Source organism: Terrapene carolina, unplaced genomic scaffold (assembly GCF_002925995.2).
Source record: "Terrapene carolina triunguis isolate 2854851 unplaced genomic scaffold, T_m_triunguis-2.0 Scaffold58, whole genome shotgun sequence".
Lineage (NCBI taxonomy): Eukaryota > Metazoa > Chordata > Testudines > Emydidae > Terrapene > Terrapene triunguis.
Window position 1 is genome coordinate 58304081 of NW_020664409.1, and position 21592 is coordinate 58325672.

Sequence of the window (21592 nt, forward strand, 5' to 3'; positions counted from 1 at the left end):
ACTTGTACCTGTGCCAAGATCCAGCTATCCACTAAAAGACACTGAAGTTACTTGTTAAGCACATTGAAAGGTAAATTATGGCTACACTGTATGGGTGCACCAGGAAGGCGGGTGCATAAAGAGCCCCTTCCCCCACAGTCATATTACAGATGCATGTGTATCTTCATTGCAGGAAGAAGGTGCACTATGCACTGGTGGCAGTTCTCCACACCCCAAAGGGGGCATGTACCAGCAAGATGGGTTCATGGTCCTGTCCCTTGCAGCAGAAAAGCTAGGGGCAGAACAGCAGCACTTGAGATAGCTGATGCTATAGGATTGAATAGGATTGGGTTTAAGCACTTTACTGAATCAGGGCCTGAAGAGGAAAATTCTCTGTGTGTTTAAACTCAGAGGGTGGAAATGGAATTGTAAACCACTGCTGTTATACTATCACTGTCATGTGACCACTTAACTTTTTAGCATAATGGCTACCACGAGCAGGAAGCTCAGAATTTTACATTATTCACTTTCACTGCTCAGCTGATTAAATAATCTCATAATAAACCAGCTGAAGTTTAATAGGAGTCTTTCCATGGGTTTTGGGCTATGCCTATTTGGCCAGCTCCTGCTCCCACTGACTATAATGTGAGCAAGACAGGGCTCCTATATCTTGTATGTTGCATTTTCATCTCTCATACTACATTATTCTCTGTATATTGTACCACTCTTATGTATGGGTTTGGATTTGTTGCATGTTTTGTATATTTTATACAATATGAAAATCAATACAAGAGATTGAACAATGAACTACTAATGAAAAATGACTGAGAAACTGCAGCCGTTTCATTTTTAAAAAATGCTTTAAATCTCCATTACCATAGAGAAATGTTTTGCATGCTGTTGAATAATAATTGCTACCAAGATATATGTACTGTACTCATCATTAGGTAAAAAACTACTGAACAATCCATTCAGCCATAGCATTGGTCTGAACAAAGTAAACTCATTCAGTGAAGGCCCATCACTGAAACCTAGGAAAATTCTGCGTAGTATCAGTCTCAAATATCCAGATCAGTGTAACTCTTCCATGCAGTGAGCAGACTGAAGCACATCTAACTGTAAAGACTTTTTCATCTACTTTGTAGATATGATTGATCAGATCTGGACTGGTCTGACTGCATCCATGGGGCAGTGTCAAAAAAGGAGACACCTGGACCTTTTTTCATTGGTGAAGTTTCAGCCCATTTCATGGACAGATTGCTCTGGATGTATAGGGAAGAAGTTGAGGTTCTAAGACACTGACACACCAAGGTACTTAACGACAGGTTTCAGAGTAGCAGCCGTGTTAGTCTGTATCCGCAAAAAGAACAGGAGTGCTTGTGGCACCTTAGAGACTTACAAATTTATTTGAGCATAAGCTTTCGAGCATCAGCCAGACCATCAGGGGCTCGTTCACCTGCACATCTACCAATGTGATATATGCCATCATGTGCCAGCAATGCCCCTCTGCCATGTACATTGGCCAAACTGGACAGTCTCTATGCAAAAGAATAAATGGACACAAATCTGACATCAGGAATCATAACATTCAAAAACCAGTAGGAGAACACTTCAACCTCTCTGGCCACTCAGTAACAGATTTAAAGGTGGCAATTTTGCAACAGAAAAGCTTCAAAAACAGATTCCAACGAGAAACTGCTGAACTTGAATTAATATGCAAACTAGATACTATCAACTTAGGCTTAAATAAAGACTGGGAATGGCTGAGCCATTACACACACTGAATCTATTTCCCCATGTTAAGTATCCTCATACCCCTTGTCAACGGTCTATGTCTATAGTCAATGGGCTATCTTGGTTATCACTACAAAAGTTTTTTTTCTCCTGCTGACATTAGCTCATCTTAATTAATTAGCCTCTTAGAGTTGGTAGGGGAACTCCCACCTTTTCATGTTCTCTGTGTGTATATATATATGACAGACCCAGACCAGGTGGGGTACAGGAGTCTGGTAGAGGGCAAATATATTGGTCACTGGATGAGTAGTTTTCTGTTCCCTGAGTGACCAGAGCAGGGGCTGCACTAGAGTAATCAGGAACCTGCTAGAACCATTAAGGCAGGCAGGCTAATTAGGACACCTGGAGCCAATTAAGAAGAAGCTGCTAGAATCAATTAAGGCAGGCTAATCAGGGCACCTGGGTTTTAAAAAGGAGCTCACTTCAGTTTGTGGTGCGAGTGTGAGGAGCTGGGAGCAAGAGATGCAAGGAGCTGAGAGTGAGAGGGTGTGCTGCTGGAGGACTGAGGAGCACAAGCATTATCAGACACCAGGAGGAAGGTCCTGTGGTGAGAATAAGGAAGGTGTTTGGAGGAGGCCATGGGGAAGTAGCCCAGGGAGTTGTAGCTGTCATGCAGCTGTTACAGGAGGCACTATAGACAGCTGCAGTCCACAGGGCCCTGGGCTGGAACCCGGAGTAGAGGGCGGGCCCGGGTTCCCCCCAAACCTCCCAATTGACCTAGACTGTGGGTTCTTCCAGAGGGGAAGGTCTCTGGGCTGTTCCCCAACCCACATGGTGAATCTCTGAGGCAAGAAAATCCGGCAATAAGCGCAGGACCCACCAAGATAGAGGAGGAACTTTGTCACTATATCTATCTATATATATATATATATATATCCTCACTATATGTTCCATTCTATGCATCCGATGAAGTGGGCTGTAGCCCATGAAAGCTTATGCTCAAATAAATGTGTTAGTTTCTAATGTTCCACAAGTACTCCTGTTCTTTTTTCAAGGTCCTTAAGTATGTCTCGAATTGTAATGGTTATGGTCACAGCATACACACAGAGTGGTTAGATAAAAACATAACTTCACTTTCTGGAAGGTTGCAACATAAAACTATTTTATTTCTTAAAAGCCAGAATGTTAACACACAAGAACCAAAACCAGAGAGACACAGGCTGCTCCCTGAGGAGCACAACTCACCCCCTCTTTCTCTAAGCTGGCACTTTTGCAGACTGAGTCCTTAGGAGCCAGGCAGCATGTTTCCTCACAGAGCCTCCTGACCTGCAAAGAAAGACCAGAAAACCCCTTAGAATTTAAAGAAGAACAGGAGTACTTGTGGCACCTTAGAGACTAACAAATTTATTAGAGCATAAGCTTTCGTGGGCTACAACCCACTTCTTCGGATGCATATTGAGTGAAACATATCGAGGAGATATATATACACACATACAGAGAGCATGAACAGGTGGGAGTTGTCTTACCAACTCTGAGAGGCCAATTAAGTAAGAGAAAAAAAACTTTTGAAGTGATAATCAAGGTAGCCAAGTACAGACAGTTTGATAAGAAGCAAGTGTGAGAATACTTACAAGGGGAGATAGATTCAATGTTTGTAATGGCTCAGCCATTCCCAATCCCTATTTAGCCCTGAGTTGATTGTGTCTAGTTTGCATATCAATTCCAGCTCAGCAGTCTCTCGTTGGAGTCTGTTTTTGAAATTTTTCTGTTTTAAGATAGCCACCCGCAGGTCTGTCATAGAATGGCCAGACAGGTTAAAGTGTTCTCCCACTGGTTTTTGAGTATTATGATTCCTGATGTCAGATTTGTGTCCATTAATTCTTTTGCGTAGAGACTGTCCGGTTTGGCCAATGTACATGGCAGAGGGGCATTGCTGGCACATGATGGCATATATCACATTGGTAGATGTGCAGGTGAACGAGCCCCTGATGGTATGGCTGATGTGATTAGGCTCTAAGGTGCCACAAGTACTCCTGTTCTTCTTGCGGATACAGACTAACACAGCTGCTACTCTGAAACCTGTTAGAATTTAAAGTGATAACTTGTCACTTTAACTCGGTTTTCAATGCATCACTTTAACCATGGAAATCAATCTTGCTGGATCGGAGCCTAAATGCATAATAATTGCAACAGCTTCTCCCTACAACTTTATCTCTGTGACACAATAGATATGCACAGCACTTCAAGGGCATAAGAAGGACAATGTCCTTCTCCAAGAAGTTTACATTCTAAGTCCCTGCTCCTGCAAACACTTACATACCAGCTTACCTTTAAGCACTTGAGTAGTTCCATTGAATTCAAAATGCACCCAACAGGCACAGTCAATCAGTATGATGTCAATGGGGCTACTCAGTTGCTTAGAAAGCAGAAAAGTATAAGGATTATTCTACTGCACATTAGCCTTGGAGGTCCATGGGAGATCTGGGTACTCAGCTGCCTAACTTTAGAGACCCAATCTTGAAAAATTTGTTTGGCAATGTCACAGTGTGGCAGAAAATGGTGGTGAGGGTGAAATGTAACTATGCGGAGGCCACACAGAGTAGGAAAGAGTGAGACAGAGGGCTGGCTATAGGGACTGAATATAGCAAAGAACTAAATATGACTGGAAAAGTTAGGGAAGGGGGGGAGAAGTGTTGGAACCAGCCTGTGAGTGAGTGTTGGAGGGAAAACATGCATGTCTACACTACAAACTTTGGTCAACGCATGTTACATCAGCATAAGGCCACAGTGGTTGGTATAGTGCTTGTGTTGGTGCTACATGTGTTCACCAGGAGTGGTTGTGTTGATCATAGTGAGGTGCACCACAGGTTCCACTAGTAAACCTGCCACCAGTCAGTGCACAACCCACCATTGTCCAGCGCATGGAAGTTTTGACAATGCATGGTGAGGCAGAAATGAGTCATGCAGGGGTGACTGAGACAAGAGTCAACTTCTCAGTGTGCAACTGTCTCCATCCTATCTATATCCCATAATTTTCATGCATTATTTAAAAACCCATGAATCTGAGTGGCTTGCCTCACAGTCTGCCATCTCTGACAGAAACATGGATTCTGCACAGCTCTGCACTGTTGTCATAAGCATTGCAAGCTCTGATATTTGCAGAGCCATAAGAACAACCGAATCAATGGGGAACATGACGATTTCTTGGAAGACAGATTGTTGTAGGACATAGTGAGAACCAATTTAAGGTTGTTGGTGGCATTCATGGAGCAGCTGCAGATGGTGGAACACTACTTCTGGGCCTGAGAAACAAGCACTGACTGGGAGCACAGCATTATAATGCAGGCTTGGAATGACAAGCAGTGGCTGCAGAATGTTCAGATGCATAAGGCCACATTTCTGGATCCGTGTGCCAAGCTTGCCCCAGCCCTCCAGTGCAGGGACATTAGAATGAGAGCTGCACCGACAGTGGAGAAATGAATGACAATCGCACTGTGAAAATTTACAACACTGGGTTACTACTAGTCAGTGGGAAATCACTTTGGGATTGGAAAATCCACTGTGAGGGGCTGTCAGGCAAGTGTACAGAGCCATTAGGACTGCGCCTCTCGGCAATGTGCAGGACATAGTGGATGGATTTAAAGTAATGGGGTTCCTAAACTGCGGTGGAGCAACAGATGGCATGCATATCCCTAGTTTGGCACCAGACCACATTGCAACAGAGTACATCAACAGGAAGGGCTACTTTTCCAAATGTTGGTGGATCACCAGGGATGCTTCACTGACATCAATATTGGCTGGTGAGGGAAGGAGCATTAAGCTCACATTTTAAAGAAATGTTCAAAAAGCTAAAAGCCAACCAGCAGATTGCCATTGGTGATTGTCACAGGGTCTGCACAGGTTCCCTCTCTTTTGTCCCTGTACTCTGTGCTTAGGCTGGTCAAAGAAAAGGGTCCCAATGCCTCTTTCAGGTGTTCCACCTGTGTCTCTTTATTTAAAGTGCTTAGTGTAATCCCAATTTGCCCAACACCAATCCCCACACTGACCCTTCCCTGGGTCTTCTCGCCCTTGAGACTTCCTGCAGCCGGTAGAGACAGAGCTGCAGTCCCCCTGTCTTCTCCCTGGCTAGCATCCTGTCTGAGCCTTTCTCTGGGCTTATATCTCCTCCCAGTCACCAGCCCAGCTGGTTCCACTTGACTCAGCTGTTTCCCCTGAGCCTGCCCTCATTAGGACCTGCAGCTGAGCTCCTTGCTGAGTGTCTGGGCCCCCACACCTGGCCACTCTGCCAGGAAGCAGGGAGGGGAGCCACACCTTTGGCAGGGCATCCAAGGGGTTTATACCTCTGCCCTGCCTCAGTGATATTAAAATGCCAATAGTGACCACTGGGGACCCAGCCTTCCCCTTGCTCTCCTGCTCATTAAGGCATACATCAGCCACCTCAACAGCACCAAGGAAAGATTCAACTTCCAGCTCAGCAGGTGCAGAATGACAGTTGAATGCACTTTTGGTAGATTGAAGGGACGCTGGCGTTGTTTACTCACAAGATTGGATCTCAGTAGAAATAACATCCCAATGGTGATAGCTGCCTCTGTGTCCTACATAATATCTGTGAAGCAAAGGGAGGAAAGTAGCCGCCAGGGTGGAAGGTGCAGGTAGAGAGGCTGTCTGCTGAGACTGAACAGCCAGACACAAGGGGTATTAGAAGAGGTCAATGTAGAGCTACATGGCTTAGAGAGGCTTTGAAAGAATACTTTAACAGTGAGTCACAGTATGTTTTGCGGTGTACTGTGCTCCATCTGGCCCTGCAATTAGGAATTGTGTGGTGCTTGATGTAAATCTATGACTGTAACACTGTCAGTACACCAATTAATTCTGTGGTGCTTGCTGTAATTTGTGGCCGATCCTATCACTTGTGCCAGGCTATATAATAACAAGTGAGCGGGTGCTTTCCGAACTGCTAGGCACTCTGCAGCATGTGTTGAGAACTAGTAAGGATGAATTATTTTCCAAAAAATAGAATTTTATTGTGTAACAGTACAGTGCAAAGAAATCCTGAGCAATTTAAAAGCAAATAAATTAAAAACTTTTGGAGTGGTAGGGGTAGGGATGCGGACCTTGATACCACATGGAATGTTGGGGAGGAACATAGGGATGTGCTGTAATGCATATCTCCATGGACTGCAAAGGGGAGGTGAGCCCATGATTGTTGAACCTGTAGGTCTGCAAGAGTCTGCAGCATCTGTGTTTGCTGCTGGAGAAACTCCATTATGTCCTGGTGCATCTCCTTCTCCTTTTCCTACTGGGACTCCTGGGCCTTTCTCCCATCCGCTCTTTCCTTCTTCAGGCTGCCTGCGATGTTCACCCTCCAGGCCCTTTACTCACAGTGTGATGCAGCACTGGCTTGCAGGATCTCATTGAACATGTCATCCCTAGTCCTCCTCTTTCTCCTCCTTATCTGGCTCAGGCATTCCATGGGCACGGAGGGGGATCGCTTCAAGGCTGCAATGGCAGAGGCTGCAGATAAAACACACAGAGGTACCATTCTTAGTATAATCACAATGGAAAGTGAAAGTTGAAATTCAGAACTCCCTGACCTTGTTCCCCTGAAGTTTTAAACAAGACAAGCTTATTGGCATTTCTGCTTTGGTATGCTTATGCATGGTACCACTCACAGCACTAGCCAGGGCAAGTATGGCCCTCCAGGGGTGAGGCAAATGAGGAGGGAATTGCTCAGTTGCATGAAACCATGAATCTGGGACACTAGCACTGAATACTGGCATCATTTCCCACAGGTGGTGGTGAGTTTAGCAGATATCTCACTCCTGATGGTAACAAAGGCACAGAGCCAATGGTGCCCCAAAGCCAATGGGGGCCACATGCTGCTAGCCTGTTAACTTCAGCAGGCACCATTGCAGTAATCACTGACTGGTGTGAGAAAGTGTCCTACCGCAGAGAAAGAAATAAGGCTGCCATCCCTGGAAACCTTTGGGATAGGATTGTAGAGTACCTCCGGGAAAGTTTCATTGAGATCTCTGAGGAGGATTCAAGGGACATCCCTGTGTACATAACCAAACTGCTCCACTTGGCTGCCCTTGCATAACTCTACAGTGGAATAAAAACAGATAACTCTCCTTCTCCTTGTTGTACCCCTACCTCTTCTAGTAGGAGAACATTACTGAAAAGTCGAGAGCTGTGTCCTGCTAAGTTGGGGGTATGTCATCAGCACATCACTGTAATGGGACATACAATTACACACTTATCTGAGCTTCCTTCCCTTGCAACGGACTCACTTGTGCTAAACTGCCAGGACTCACTGGAATGCAATTGAGTCTCAAACAGGTCCTGGCTCGCGGCATAGCTGGACCCCCCCCAACCACATGTCCTCCAGCCTCTTCCTCCTCCACCTGTTCACACCAGGGGCCTGTGGATTGGGCTGCTCAGAAGTATCCATGTTGGTGTGCAGGGTGGAGTTGGGGTCTCCACCAAGTATGCAAATTGGTGGAGCTCTTTGTAAAAGTGGCAGGTCTGCAGCTTGGCACTGGATCAACTGTTGGCCTCCCTGGCCTTCTGATATGCCTGATGCAATTCCTTCACTTTCACACGGCACCGCTGTTGGTCCCTGTCATAGCCCTTTTCCTGCATCCCCCCCTGCAAGCTGCTCAGACTTTTCTACAGCTGGTCTATAGCTGTGCTTGCAGAGCCTCTTCTCCTCACAGGCCCAGGAGATCCAATATCTCCTGGCTGCTGCAAGCCAGAGTGTGTCTGGGGTATGCAGCCGGCATAGTCAGCTGGGCAGTTGCATACAGCAGTGGAGAGCTGCTAGGTGTGCTCATGAAGCTTGGCAATCAGGAAAAGGCATTTAAAAAATTTGCAGGGCTTTAGAGGGGAGAGAGGCCTGTCAGTCTCAGTGACCTTTGTGCAGTTGAGTTCCCAATTATTACCAGAGTGGTCAGTGTCAGGCATTGTGGGACAGCTGCTGGAGGACTGTTTGTACCAGACTACACTGTAAAGTCAGGGGATGAGGGCAGATGGGGAGAAGAAGAGAAGATTGGGAGAAGGCAATGGGCCAAGAAGGGGTAGGAGAGGAAAAGAGAAGGGGGTAGGGAAAGAAAATGACAAATATATTTTTTGAAATTTCAGTAATTGTGGACATAGCAACCTCCTCCCCGATGACTGTTGTAACCCTTTCCTCCTGCCTTTTTCAATTTTTTGTATTTTTAGATTGTAAGAAGAATGGTATCTTCCTATATAGCTGTACAGCACCTAACGCATTTTGGGCATTAGATTAATATCAATAATTAAATCTAATGGATTTGTGTTTCCCAACATCAGGGTTGAATTTAGCCTTCAATCCGGAGCTTCTTCCTCATGTACAGTTTACCACAGCATACATAACTATTTCCACAGTGATGCAATTCACCCACAGGGAAGGTACCCACTGGGAACACACAGCTACCTATCAAGATGACGTTTAATGTCATTTAGTCTGCACCTCCCTGCACCATCTTGGACAGTCTCTGCCACAAATATTTAGGGGAGCTACAGCCAAGAAACATGGGGCTGTTCAAAAGCATTGGCTCTGCCAGTGAAGTATGAACCCACGCAGTTCAGGTGCATTTGAAATGTACTTGAAAATGTTCTCCAATCCAGATTCGAAAATTCGCTTTCACTAAACCCATTATCTATTTAGGATTATTTCAACATTATTCAATAACATTCTTTGAATAATAGACTAGTGTACTGTCTTTCTGGCAGGACTCACCTTGATCTGCATTATCATTTAGGCCCCCATCTGAAAACATCATTAATTTAAATAAGCAATAGAGACTAAAATAAAATTCCATTCATGCTTAACTCTCCAATGTGGTTTTGAAAACCTTTCTTCTTTAGCCAGTCTTATGTTACATGCTGGATGGTCTTTGCTTTGACCACCTCATAAAAAAAAGCTCATAAATAGTTTTCATGTGTTATTTAAACTAGCGGCACTCCCTGAGGCACTGTGCTTTTATTTTTAAAAATCCTCTGTGTATTTCTAAAGTATTTCTAAACCGGTAGCAGAGGTAAAACTATATTTTAACCCAGGAAAGACATGTTCTATCACTATCAGGTCACAAATTTTCTTACTCTTTGCTGATAAGAATAAAACACTTACAGCAAATGTCGCCTGATTTACATGCGTTCTCTAAAAATCATTAATTCCAAGACATGAGGGAAAATAACTGAAATTATTTTAGAAAGACAAGGTGGGTGAGGTAATAGCTTTTATTGGACCAACTTCTGTTGGTGAAAGAGACAAACTTTCCTGCTAAGAAGAGCGCTGTGTAGCCCAAAAGCTTCTCTCTTCCACCAACACAAGTTGGTCCAATAAAAGATATTACCCCACTCATCTTGTCTCTTAAATATCTTGGGACCCACACAGCTACAAGAACACTGTAAACAACAATGAAATTATTTTGTTTGACTAGATGCTTTCCAAAACCAAAAATGCATTCCCAGTGTCCTACAACGGACACAAAGAACTGACCAAGAATTTTTTCCTTTTACAGTTGACCATGAATGTTCCTGAATGAACAAATGCTACATAAAAGTAATGTTGGACTTGATGTCAGTCTGCTTGGTGAGGATTGGGCGCCGTACAGAAGGAGGCTATCACTTCATGTGAAGTAATGGGCAATGACTGAAGTGTCTACTGCTGTCTTTAGATTGGGTGGAATACTTGTAAAAATAAAGATGGCATGAAAGGAGCTTTCTAAGAACTATTCCCAACAAAATTAAAAAGCTTTAAGATATAGTTAAGGTAGTAAACAGGAAATATACACCAATATTTATAGGCCATTGTAATTATGAATGAAAGTGAGAGAGTTATGAGTTAAGGTTGAAAAACAAAAAATTGGAAGTCAAGGAATCAGAAGGTTGTAGAAATAACAAAAACTTCTATGTCAGGAAGCCTGGAAGTATTCAAGTATCAGAGGGGTAGCCGTGTTAGTCTGTAAAAAGCGACAAAGAGTCCTGTGGCACCTTGTAGACTAACAGACGTATTGGAGCATAAGCTTTCGTGGGTGAATACCCACTTCGTCAGATGCATGTAGAAGTATTCAGTTAAGGTTCCAGTTCTGTCCTCATTTACCTTTCAACAGGCAATAGTCCTGCCCCCAGTCCAGAGAGAGCTCTCCATATTGATCTGTAAACTAGGAGTCCACCTACTAATGATGAGCTGGAGACTTAACCCTCTCCCACCCTTACCACATAGACCTTGAGATCACTGCATCCCAAGTGACCAGGGAAACTGGAGTTGTAGGACCCAGAAAGCCGGGATCACAGAAATATGTCGATAATACTTGAACTATTAGAATAGTGGAGCTTTGAAACTGCATTTTTTCACCAAGCTCTGCTGCTGATGCTTCTCCTGACACTTCTCTTTCAACACACATGGTTCAACTAGTAGAATTGGCAAAGTCTGCCCAATTTACCAGCAGAGCTCAATAGTTTCACAAGGACATGGCAGAGTTTTTAAAGGGTCACATTCTTATAATGGCTAACTCCAAATTTCACAATGCCGTTATTCAGAGAAACATCCAAAGACTAGATCTTGAGGAAAAATTAATAAGGCAAAACTGTAGCTTTTTAACCAAACCAATTTTTTGAGATATACCATTTTAAAATAAATCTATTAGAAGAATCTTGAAATATATTTTGTTTATTTATTCAGACCCATCTCTCCAAGACTAGTTTTCCAATTAACCTCAAATTTTCTTTAGAAAAGGAAAGAAAATTATTTGACAGGGAACCATTCATTAGAAATCTGAGGCAGAAAGGAAGTTTCTAAAGAAGTCAGAATTGTGTTGGGGGCAGGGGAAGGAGAGAGAAAGAAATGGCCTCAGGATTCATCTTATAGAAAGTGAGCTGTTGTATCACAAACAATGAGTTGCTGCTGCAGCCTTTTTCCTTGCAAATAGTTCATCATAACCTCTCTCATACTCAGATCAAACCCTTCGTATCAAAGGAAACCACTTAAAACACTGCTTCCATTTATCTGTCACAATAGCTGTAGGATCCCATTCCAGTTCTAATCCCCCCGCAAACATGAAAGGTCAGCTGACTAATTACCTGATGTACACCTCTTCAGTAGCCAAAGTGGGATTAATCGGGTTCACGTATAGGGCCAGATGTTGGATTCTGAGCATATGTGTGTATGAAAATTTCTCCTCTGACCATTGCACAAAATTCTGCCACTGGGGAAAGGGAGAGAATCTCCACATACAGCCATCAACTGTGAATTTGGCTGGGGAAAGTGCCCTTCCAGCATGATTTCACTGAGAGATCACCATTTAGGATTGTGCTGTGTTGAGATGAAACGTAGATTGCCCCCACGCTTCACAGACAAAGCCAGAATCAGAAGACAATTACAAACTGTCAAGGGAGATGGAAATTCAGCAGGAAGAGGAGGATTATCTGGCAAACATCAGGGCATTTGGCTGACCTACTGGGAGCTGTAGGGAGTAAAGAAAATAAAAATAAATGAAGGTTTAAAATGGAAATGTATGAGGAGTAAAATACCCCCAGTTGGATCACATTAATTACCAGTAAAAATTCAACTAGTAGGTGCCATTAATACCCAATATAAACACGTTAGCCTATATCACAGCACTTTACACCTGAAGAGCACAAGGCACTTCACAAATATTAATGACCTCATCCTCACAACACCCCTTTTGTGGTCTATGTAATTTTCCCTGTTCTACAAAAGGGAGAATTGAGAGACAGAGCAGATAAGTGACTTTACTCCAAGTCACACAGGGAATAGAACCCAGATTTTCTGATTCCCAGTTCTGCCAGAATCATCCTTCTCCTCCCAGTAGAGAGACATTTATTCTTGAAACAGAGATTTTCTAGGTACAATATTATTTGCCAACCCTTTTCAACTGATACAGGTACCTAAATGGCTATTGCCAATGCCCAGCATTCAAAAATCATGAGTCAGGCCTCAAAACACCAGGATATTGGCTAAAACATAAAGAGATAAAGAGATCTTACAAAAGAAGAAATGTTGGGTTCTTTTTATTTTTACTTTTATTTTTATTCTTTTTTATTTGCCATGGACTTTAAAGAAAACACCAAACATTGCAGGACTTGTGACAAAAATCATAAGAGTTGGCAATACTGTTAATACCTTCCCTTGATAGCATTGCTGATGATAAAATCATAGCCAAGGTAACTGCATCTCATAGAAATTCTCATTCTGTTTTAAAATAAGCATTTGGCATTCTCAGTATAAAGCCAAGGACTAAATGGGAATAAGAAAATAACCTACCCTTTCAACCCTGTAAATGGTACTATACCTTCAGAAAGGGAGTAAACATCTTGTGTTATATCCATGCCAAATTACTGAAATCTACATATGTATATAAGATCTAGGAATTATTAATTATTATTATTATTAATATATTTTAAGTAAATACTCATTGCCATAAGTATGAGTGGTTTAATTGCTTCCAGTACGTTTTGGTTTCTCAGTCTAGTGACATCTCCTCTACACAGCATTGTCAAGTAGATCCCTCTTAGATAGACACTGATACATCACATAACAAATATGGGTTCAGAGCTCTCAAAGATACAGGCCTGAAATTCATCCCCAATAACATCCTTCCTTGACTCTTCCAGTTTTAAATGAAATGTGTGTTTGTCATCTGGCTGGGAAATGTTTGAGATCAAATTGAAAATTTAGCCCTTCAGAATATAAAGGAAGGTAATCAAATGAGCATATTTTCTAGGAATAAAAGTGGATGAGACACATTTTTTTTAAACTGCAATTGAACAAGATATGGTGTCAGAAAGAAAAAAATGCGTTCTTGCAGGTGGACCTGGGGTAAACTGGTCTTTTTCCTTTCCCCCTTGCAGTCCCTGATGCCACATTTTAAATCTAATTGTCACCCACCCTTCTTCTCTTCTTAGTTAATGGCTTAGTAACAACTATAGCGTCTACTCTACCTTCTGCATAACCCAATTCCATCTGCTGTACTGGGAATCGGCTGAGAGGCAACCAGGTCCAGACCACTCAGGGTCTTAGAGAACACAACCACCCTCTAAAACTACCCCCAGAAGTTAATAGGAAGTCAGTGCAACGATCTGATGGAAGACCACTGGTTTTACATGCTCATAGTGGCCAGTCCCACACAGGAAGCAACCAGCTGCTTTTTGCACAGTAAATACTACCAGGACCATTCTGGTTGCCTCTTGAAATTACTTTTCTTTGCAGGTAGCACCTTATTTTACCTGAAGTTTCTATGAGCTAGGTTTTAAAGTTCTATATTTACATGTAACCAGAGCTGGAATTCATTTGCTAAAGCTAAAAGGAAAATTTTCACATAGACCCTTTGGGATCCTGTTCCCACTGAAGTCAAGGGCAAAATTCCCATCAAGTTTGCCTGGTGAGATGTAGTCCTATTTGCTCATGGCTTCCTTATTCTCGACTGCCCTGATTCCACAAAGTCTTACAGATGTGCTTAACTTTACACAATGAGTAGCTGCACTGACCTCCTTAAAGTAAAGTAAAGTAAAGTGCATGCGGCAGCTCCATTCCTAAATAAGGATGCTTTCCTAATCAGGATCTAGATGTTTAGTGATATTTTCTCTTCATAGCTGTTCTATTATTTGATTAGGGACAGATGATCATCTAGCTGGACAATTACTGTGGTAAACCCTTGAACCATTAACATTTCCTTGGACTTTTATTTGGTTCCCAAACCTTGTTTTGCTGGAGAACACAGTTTAATTTTATTTCCTTTTTCCTGTTCAACAGGCCAAGTTCTGTGCTACTCCACTGGGTGAGGAGAGAAGAAACTTACCTCAGCTCTTGGGAAGCACGTTCCTTTTTATCTTCTTTTCTCATACATTTGTCTGCAAAGAAGCAGGCATGTACCATAATGTTCTTCCCATTTGAACTTCTTCCCACTGTGTTCAATGTCCTAATCCATATTCTAAAATGCCCCAATGTTTTTGACATTGACATTTGAGACAATAGCCATTTAATCCTTGCATAACATTATATTGTATGTTTCCTTTTGTTCTGCGATGTAGCTGAATACAGTACCTGAAACGAACAGGGAAATCTCCAACTCGGATAGTAATATTTTCCACAGGCTTCTAATTACTCTTTCATCTGTAGCAAATATAGTCTGATGTTCAAAACTTGTGTGGGTATCTGGCAGGACTTCGAACACTAATGTTCTCTTGGGTCAGGTTTCTAAAATCATTCTAGTATTTCTGAGAACATGCTGGCAAAAAGAGACTGCTCAACAAGACACATAGGTTTAATTCTTAGACAGTGGCTTTCCACTGAATGCTTGTGGTATGGGTATGGGTTCTAAAGAGTACAAGTACATGGGATTTCTAAGCCTTCAGTTTCCGGGTGATAATCCTTTTGGACAGATGGTTTTATTGTCCAGATGACAAACTAATTACCAATAACTTTAAAGAAATAAAAATCTTATTTGAAATGATGAGCTAAACACTATGTCAAGCAATAACAAACCATTGTAAAAACTTCATTCTGAAACATGAACCTACAAATGTCCTAAGGAAGCAGTTTTCAGACCCAGACCTGCATTAGGTTTATGTTATTCCAGGCTATGTTTAAGGCTGCATCAGAACTAGATTTTGTCATCAGATTCACGGGCACTGAAATTTATAAGACTTCATCCCCAGTTAGTAGAAATATTGCAAGTTTCCCACTGTTTCTGAACCAGAATTGGAAAATAGCCCCTCTCCAGTTAGATCTGATTTAGAACCAAACTTGCGGGGCAGCTTCACATCTGGGATTCAAATCCAAATACTCCAAAAATTCAAAGGTGTTCTGATCTGAGGTTTCAGTTTAACTATAAAATCTATTTAATCTAGCTAAGTGACCAGATCCTTTTACTATACATCATCATATAGAACTCACTGTGAAAGGCTATCCAGAATGCTGTATACTAGTGTGTTACATGACCTTTACATTTAAAACATTTCATATCTCTACCAAGTGCATTGACTGCATTTACTAGTTTCCATTTTCTGTCATCACCATGATCAACATGCAGAAATGTCAGCCGAAAAGAATACAGTCACATTTTCATGCCCGTCTTGTATGATTAACTGCATTTGTGCCAGATTTCTGGCCTGGGAACAGTGCAGCCCCTAACATGCTGTGCTGTAAAGCATTCTGTCCCATCTCATGCACAGCAATATTACAAACACCAATTATTTTTTTACTTGTCTCCATTTTCCTCTTTTACCATAATCACATGTGCATAGTGGCTCCCATTTGCAACAGCAGCAGTTATGTGTCCTTGTCTATCTCACTTGGTTAGCCAATTTAATGCTAGGGGTTTGAACAGCACTGTGCCATTGCTGTTGTTGAGTATCCTATCCCATCTAGAGCAATATTTCATATATCTGCTGAGTTCCTTTATTGAATTCATTGTCTCTATTTTCAGTTACCACTGGCCACTATTCACCAGTCAAAATCAGTTTAGTAAACTTGTGAGCACGTTTTGCCATAGCTGCTGAAGGTGTGGCTTCTTGGCATTGCACTTCATGGCAGTAGGGAAACCCATAGGCACATAATCCGGCTAGCTAGTCGGTCCCACAGTTTGTGGCCAGGCTCTAATTTTAGCATATTAGCTCAATCAAAGCTAGTGCAGGTATGTCTCTTCTACCTGGGAAACACACACCCCAGCTCCAAGTGGGTTCACGGCTAATTAAAACTCTTAACTCCAGACAGTCTCCTTCACTTTACAGCTTTGATTTGAAAGAAAGCTTTCTTCTTCCTTTTTGTGTTCACTGCTTGCCAAGGGTTGCTCAGGGTAAAAAAAAAAAAAAAAACAGTTTCATTTAAGTCCACAGAAGGTTTTGTTTGAAGCCTGCGCTAAGGTGTTATATAACAACATTACTATTCTAAATTTCAAGGCCAACCTGTTTAGTTTCTCTAAACTGGGGGGAGGAGGGGAAAATGCTTGCCCTAATTCCATAAATATAATCAACTATTTACACTCCTGAGCATGGATTAAGTATCCAGCTGCTGATGTAGCTACTGAAATAATAAATCATGTAGCGTAAGGGTCAGACTATAACCTGCTATAGCACCTTTATATTTTCTTTTAAACCAACAGTGGTTTGCAATTTTCTTTGCTGCAAAGAGGAAAAAAAAATCTACCCAGAACCACCCTGCTATTTGAAATTACTCAGCATAAGACTGTGACATTTGTACTCATCTGTCAGCGCTGGTTTTCTATAGATACGTTGCTTTTTTCTTTCAGAATTCTCAAAGGTCCTCAGCTCTGTACTATAGACAACATATCCTAAAGGATAACATTTTAACATCACTTTAATTGGTACAACTGCTGAAAGAGCCCAAACACCCAAGGGAACAAACAGGATAAAGATAATTGCCTCTGCCCTTAAACCTATTTTGTGGTCCTTTTGAGTTTGCCCCTGTACTTCAGCTTGCCAGCTGCTGGATGCCTGAGATTATGCCACTCTTTTAGTTAGGAATAACTCTTCAGGTTGTTTGGGAGCTAAATGCCTTTTGGATCTTTGACAAAAAAAAAGCTTAATGAAAAACATCATACAAAGTAAATAGACCCAACTCTATTGGTTGCATAATGCAACAGATGAAAGCATAGATGAGGTCATTAGTTTACTTACCTGCTGAAGGAAATGCATTCAGACTAAAAGGTGGGTACCAGATTGTGAAACAGAAGCCTCCAGATGGAGAGAAATGACTTGGCCTAGTGTGCTTGTTGCCTGCTTTGCCAACACTGAGTAGTTAGTTTAACATGGCTTGTTAACTGAAATATTGCCTTATAATGTAGTAATGGTAAATGGCTTAAAACATCAAATGGAAATTAATTAGTGCACTGAGAAAAATAAATGATTATGAATACTGAGATCTCAGTATTTTTTCCTATCTTTCTGTGGAACTGTTGCATAGGGGAGCTTGGAATCAGCACACAATATTCCCCCAGTAAGGTAACCTGATCTCAGATCTGTCTATCTATGGTAGTTACATGGCTCTCCTGACTGTAGGATCTGCACACCTCCCAATCTTTAATGTATTTATCCTCACAACACCCTTGTGAGGTAGGGTAGTACCATTATCCTCAATTTTACTGATCGAACAAACCACAGAGAGAGGCTAAGTGACTTGCCTAAGATCACACAGGAAGTCTGTGGCAGAGCAGGAAATTAAATCCACATCTCCCAAGTCCCAGGCTAGCCCTCTAACCACTTCTGCAAACAAAACCACATCATGGAACCAGAGAATTTAAATTTAGAGATGTAAAAGACCTGGTTGGCCAGCTAGCCCATCCTCTGCCACTGTGACATTAATCCCTTCAGTACATGTTCTAATGCTTTGTCCAGTCTAGCTTTAATTATCTCAGTCAATGTAGCTTCCATCTTTTTACTTTACAGATTATTCTACAGTCTAATGGAGCCCACTGTCAGGAAAATTTCCAGACAGGCAGCTTAATTTTTTCCTCTTCATGCCACCCTTTGCTATATAGTTAGATCACCATGTGCTATCCTAAATAATTCCTTTACATCCTGAGGGAGAAATCCTGACCCCACTGAAGTGAATGGGAATTTTGCCACTGACTTTAGTGGGGCCAGGATTTTACATATTTTAAATTTTTATAGATGGTTAGATCCCCTCTTAGCCGTTTGCTTAGCCAAGCTAATGTATTAGCACTGAACTCTTAAATCTTCCTCTGTAAATCAATCCTTCCAGCTCATGATATTTGCTGCTCTTTGTTATACTAGCATTGCTACATTATAATATTGTTCAATGCATAAAATTTTTTTTTGGTATGCAGGAACCCAGAACCAATAATCCAGTCACTAGAACAGCATAGAGAGACACTATTACACCTCTACCCCGATATAACGCGACCCGATATAACACGAATTCAGATATAACACGGTAAAGCAGTGCTCCGGGGGGGGGAGGTGGGGCTGCGCACTCCGGCGGATCATAGCAAGTTCGATATAACACGGTTTCACCTATAACGTGGTAAGATTTTTTGGCTCCCGAGGACAGCGTTATATCGAGGTAGAGGTGTAATTCCATGCTCTGTGATCTGACACCCAGGAGCAGCTCTAGCTTTTTTGCTGCCCCAAGCACGGCAGGCAGGCTGCCTTCGGCGGCATGCCTGCGGGAGGTCCCCGGTCCCGCGGATTCGGCGGCATGCCTGCGGGAGGTCCACCAGTCCTGTGGCTTTGGCGTACCCACTGCCGAATTGCCGCCGAATCCGTGGACCTCCTGCAGGCATGCCGCTGAAGGCTACCTGACTGCCGCCCTCGTAGGGACCGGCAGGGTGCCCCCCACGGCTTGCCGCCCCAGGCACGTGCTTGGAGCGCTGGTGCCTGGAGCCGCCGCTGCTGACACCTTTGCACTGGGCTGGTTTCTTGTTATATTGCATTGTGAAGTCATATTCAATTTATTTCCCCCTCTCACTCTCATCACAAGTTCTCTTTTGGTATTAGTGCTTTCCAGGTTTTCCCCTTCCTAGCTCTCTGTCTATCTTAGGTACTTATATGGCCACATCACTGAGCACCTCACAATCTTATATGGATTTATCCTCACAATACCCCTGTGTAGGGAAGTGCTGTTATCCCTATTTTACAGATGGGGAACTGAGGCACAGAGACAAAGTAACTTGACCAAGGTTGCACAGCAAGTCTGTGGCTGGGAAATAGACTTGGATCTCCTGAATTTCAGGCTAGCCCCATAACTGCTGGACCAACTTCACCTTCCACAGAGATTGTTTTGAATTATTTCCCCCAGATTTATCATCATGCATTTTTCTAACCGAAACAAATTTTATTTCCTGTCCATATGTCTAACTTCTGATTCACCGTGTATTATTTCTCCTGTCTCCATGGTTTTCATAGCACATCCCAGTTTAATATTATCTGCAGATTTCATCTCACTTCCAGATCAAATAGGATACAAGTTGGCAAAGAAATAAACAAGGGAGGCCAATCAAATTTTGGGCTTCCTCTGCCAATGCATCAAGTCACGGAGCAGAAGGGTAGTGTTGCTTCTGCATACAGGTCTGGTGAAACCCCAGCGAAAAAAAGGCAGACTTCAGGAAGTAGTCACCAGCAACCTCCCTAATATTTCAAAGGGAGTGGGAGATAAAAGCTACCCACAGTCACCTCTTTTCATCAAAATGATTGCTGTGCTGTTTGTCAACCAACTCTAAGCTGTATATAATTTTGCATTATGTATGTATTGCACTGAGTTTAAATGTTGCATATCAATGTATGCTGGTTACATTGTGGCTGCCCAATGCTATACCTTTCCTGTGGATAAATAAAGGTCTTCAGTTTACTTTGCTATCAATCTAGCATCACTGAAAATTCACCCCCAAAAAAGAAATGGAAATGAAAATTACTCTCAAGTAAATTTACCTCCCCCCCCCCCATGTTTGCTAAACATGAAAGACTGGAAGGCTTGTGCAGACTGTTCGCTTCATTTCTTTGGCTTGGTCGGAGGGCCTACTGGTGAACTTCAGATTGTCCTTTTCTCAAACAATCTGCTTCCAAGTCAGGAAGCCAAAAGATACTTAAAAAAAGCCACCTACACTTCCAGTTCAGCCATCACAAACCATCCTGTCATTATTAATAAGTGATATAGTTAGGCTACAAGCACAGCCATCGGAGATGCACACACAACTAACTCCCATTTAGTATGGTGAGGGGGGTTGCGGCACAGAATTTGAAAAAAAACATGGAATTGAGAGAAACAGGAAATATTTAGAGAGACGAAAGGGGAAACCACACACACACACAAAGTGTTTTATGAGTTTGGATTGTACGCTTTTGAGGACAGCAACTTTGTCTTCTTACATGTCTACAAAGCACCAATATCCTGCCATTGCATAAATGGTGCTTTGAAGACATTGCATAAATACCCGGTAATTATTAATTCAAGCTTCTTGGCATTTCCCTGAAGGAACAGTCCTAATGATTTGGACACCTATTAATAATTATTAATTATTATTATAGGTAAAGCTATTGCAGCTGGTCATCTTATCAATGAGCTTCTAAGAAATGAATGAATGGGGACTTTATGCAGTACTGTTTCTAAAAGGAATCACAGCACATGCATGCAAATTGCATTACACAACAATCTAAATTCTGTGTGAATTCCTGCATCCCTCCTCATTAGAATGGAGAGGAAGAAATGTTTGCCACAGGTTTTTGGCTGGCATAACTGGCTTCACATACTTATGGACAGTTTCACACTTATGCCAACCAACTAATTGCAAAACAACTATTCACCTATCTTTTGGACTTAGTTTTATTCTACAAAACCCCATAGATTTCAAGGGGGAGTTCAGTGACCCCATTGATTCTTATGGTGCTTGGTAAATACCACTGACAGAACACACCCCAGACCATCTAACTGTGGGTCTAGGCACAGTTTGTTTTAATGTGGTAGGGAGCAACAGTTAGCTTTAAAAGAAAAAGGGGGGTAGAGGGGGAAGCAAGGTCATATTTTATTTCTACCTTGCAAGAAAACATTTGAAATGCTGTGTTTGTGTTTTGCCACTGTAACCTTAATGCTTTAATGGAGTACTACAGAATATATTTATAGCATCTGGGTTTCTCTTGCTTCAAAAACTTTACAGTACTGTACATTTAATCATTTTAAGATGTCAAAAAATAAGGGACCTGAGGCAACAATTTTTTAATAAGTGTGTGTGTGTGTGTGTGTGTTCATGTATCAAAGAGGTTGATTCACAGCCTAGGGTATATCGTTATGTAGGCTACAGTTTTAAACATCATGTGTAATGTCAAGTAATCTATAGCTACAGGCCTAGTCGCCTTCTGA